The sequence below is a fragment of the Gopherus evgoodei genome, chromosome 23 (genome assembly GCF_007399415.2).
Source record: "Gopherus evgoodei ecotype Sinaloan lineage chromosome 23, rGopEvg1_v1.p, whole genome shotgun sequence".
Classification (NCBI taxonomy): domain Eukaryota; kingdom Metazoa; phylum Chordata; order Testudines; family Testudinidae; genus Gopherus; species Gopherus evgoodei.
This window is the reverse complement of record NC_044344.1, coordinates 14,641,576-14,644,651: the sequence shown is the minus strand read 5'-3', so window position 1 is coordinate 14,644,651 and position 3,076 is coordinate 14,641,576.

Sequence of the window (3,076 nt, the reverse complement as noted above, 5' to 3'; positions counted from 1 at the left end):
CGTGGGAGCCGGAGCCGGAGCCCGCAGCATCCGCCCGCCGGCGCTACCCGCCCATGGGCCCGGCCCAGCGCAGAAAAACGGCCCCGGCCGCCGCCGCCGCCGCCAGGCTCTGGTGGGTGGGACCCGGCTCCGGCTCCGGCTCCGCTCCGGCGCGATTGTTCCAGCGCCGCGCCGCGCCCTCCCCTGCGCGGCCGGGCCAGCCCGAGCGACCGGGCTCCCTCTGCCGGGGCTCCGCGGCACGGCCGCTCCGCCAGCCCCCTCCCCTCCCCTCCCCGCCAGACCCCCCCGGCCCGGCTCCGCCAGCCCCCTCCTCGCTCCGCCCCCTGCCCCTCCCCCCAGACCCCCCCTCCTCTCCCCTCCCCGCTCCTGCTCCCCCCTCGACCCCCCCGGCCCGGCTCCGCCAGCCCCCTCCCCGCTCCGCCCCCTGCCCCTCCCCCCAGACCCCCCTCCTCTCCCCTCCCCGCTCCTGCTCCCCCCTCGACCCCCCCGGCCCGGCTCCGCCAGCCCCCTCCCCGCCCCGCCCCCTGCCCCTCCCCCTCCCCCCAGACCCCCCCTCCTCTCCCCTCCCCGCTCCGGCTCCCCCCTCGACCCCCCCCGGCCCGGCTCCGCCAGCCCCCTCCCCGCTCCGCCCCCTGCCCCTCCCCCCAGACCCCCCCTCCTCTCCCCTCCCCGCTCCGGCTCCCCCCCCACCCCTCGGGCCGGCTCCGCCAGCCCCCTCCCCGCTCCGCCCCCTGCCCCTCCCCCCAGACTCCCCCTCCTCTCCCCTCCCCGCTCCGGCTCCCCCCCCCCCCGACCCCTCGGCCCGGCTCCGCCAGCCCCCTCCCCCCAGACCCCCCCCTCTCCCCTTCCCGCTCCGCCCCCTACCCCGGCTCCCCACCCAACCCCTCGGCCCGGCTCCGCCAGCCCCCTCCCCGCTCCGCCCCCTGTCCCGGCTCCCCCCCCCCACCCCCTTCCCGGCTCCGCCAGCCCCCATCCCGCTCCGCCTCCTGCCTCGGCTCCCCCCCAGATCCCCCCTCTCCAGCTCTGCCCCCGCCCTGGCTCCACCCCAGATCCCCCGCTCCCCACTCCGGCTCCCCCCAGATCCCCCCTCTCTGCTCCGCCCCCCGCTCCGGCTCCCCCATCCCCGCTCTGCTCTGGCTCCCCCCCAGCCCCCCCTCCCGGCTCCGCTAGCCCCCTCCCTGCTCTGCTCCCGCTCTCCGCCAACCCCCCCTTCCCGCTCCGCCCCCTGCCCCGCCCCCCGATCCGCTCCGGCTCCCCCCAACCCCCCTCCCCGTCTCCGGCTCCCCCCCAGCCCCCCCTCCCGGCTCCGCTAGCCCCCTCCCTGCTCCGCTCCCGCTCTCCGCCAACCCCCCCTTCCCGCTCCGCCCCCTGCCCCGCCCCCCTGATCCGCTCCGGCTCCCCCCAACCCCCCTCCCCGGCTCCGACTTCCCCCCAGCTCCCCCCTCCCAAGCTCTGTCCCCGCCCTGGCTCCCCCCCAGATCCCCCGCTCCCCAGATCCGCCAGCCCCCTCCCCACTCTGCCTCACCCCCGATACCCCCCAGCTCTGCCAGCCCCCTAGCAGCTCCGCCTCCCACTCCAGCTCCCCCTCAGATCCCCCTCCCCGGCTTTGCCAGCCCCCTCCCAACTCTGCCCCCCTCACTCCCCCCCAGATCCCCCCTGACTCTGCCAGCCCCTCCCAACTCCCCCCCTCCCCGGCTCCCCCCCAGATCCCCCCTGGCTCCGCCAGCCCCCTAGCAGCTCTCCCTCCTGCCCTGGCTCCCCCTCAGATCCCCCTCCCCAGCTCTGTGAGCCCCCTCCCAACTCCGCCCCCCCCTGACTACCCCCAGATCCCCCCTGACTCCGCCAGCCCCCTCCCAGCTCCGCCCCCTCCCTGGCTCCCCCCTAGATCCCCCCCCGGCTCTGCCAGCCCCCTCCCAACTCCGCCCCTGCCCCATCCCAGACTCCCCCTCAGATCCCCCCTGACTCTGCCAGCCCCCTGGCTCCCCCCCAGATCCCCCCCGGCTCCGCCAGCCCCCTCCCAATTCTGTCCCCTCCGCGGCTCTCTCCTAGATCCCCCCCCAGCTCCGCCAGCCCCCTCCGGCAGCCCTTCCCTGGCTCCGGCCCCCGCCCCTTCCCTGGCTCCCCCCTTCCCCAGCTCTCCCCAGCTCCCCCCTCCCCGCCCAGTCACTTCTCCCATTCAGTCCCAGCCCCTGCCCCCTGCCTCAGCTCCCTCCACCCTCCCCCTGGCTCCAGCTCCCCCTCCACACCTCCTCCCTCTTCTCCCCAGCTGGGCCCTGTTTGTGTCCCAGGTGCTGGCTCTGCCCGTGGTGCCAGGCGCTGCACAGACACAGGGAGAGGGGCCCTGCCCCAGAGCTCCCAGGCTCAGCAGCCAGGACCAGGGCCAGCTCTACTGGTTTTGCCGCCCCAAGCAGTGCACCGAATTGCCGCTGCTGCAGTTGTACATAGAAGCTGCTGCCGAATTGCCGTCGCCGCGGAAATGTGCGTGCCCCCCTAACGGCACACGGACTGTCCCCGCCGTCCGCGGCAATTCGGCGTGCTGCTTGGGGGCAAACACACCCGGACTGCTGCCCCTTGCAGATTGGCGCCCCGAGCGCCTGCTTGGGATGCTGGTGCCTGGAGCCGGCCCTGGCCAGGACACAGGGGGGTCTCTTCCCAGGGAGGGGGGCCCAGGGAAACGGCCCCAGCACCTCCTGACTCCCAGGCCAGCCCTTCTCCAGCACTCCCCTCCCCTTGTCCAGGCGCACCCCGGCCTCCCCCATCTCCCCGCTCACCCCCATCCCCCAGGTCAGGCTGAGGCCTGTGGGCAGGGGCTGTGGACGCCCATAGGGGCCTTTGCCATCTGGCAGCTTTTGGCCCCGGGTCTCCAGCTGAGACAGGTCCTTCCCGCAGGGGAAATGAGGTTTTCTGTCACCTGAGGGCAGTTCAAACAGCCGGTGAATTGGGTGGCATCTTCCAGCCAGCGTCTCTCTGGCTTCACTGTGCCAGGCTGCTCACAGCTTCCCCAAAGGCAGCCCCTCCACAAGCTGCTGCCAGGGGGTTGGAGGAGACCCCCTTCGCTGGCACAGGGCTGACTGGG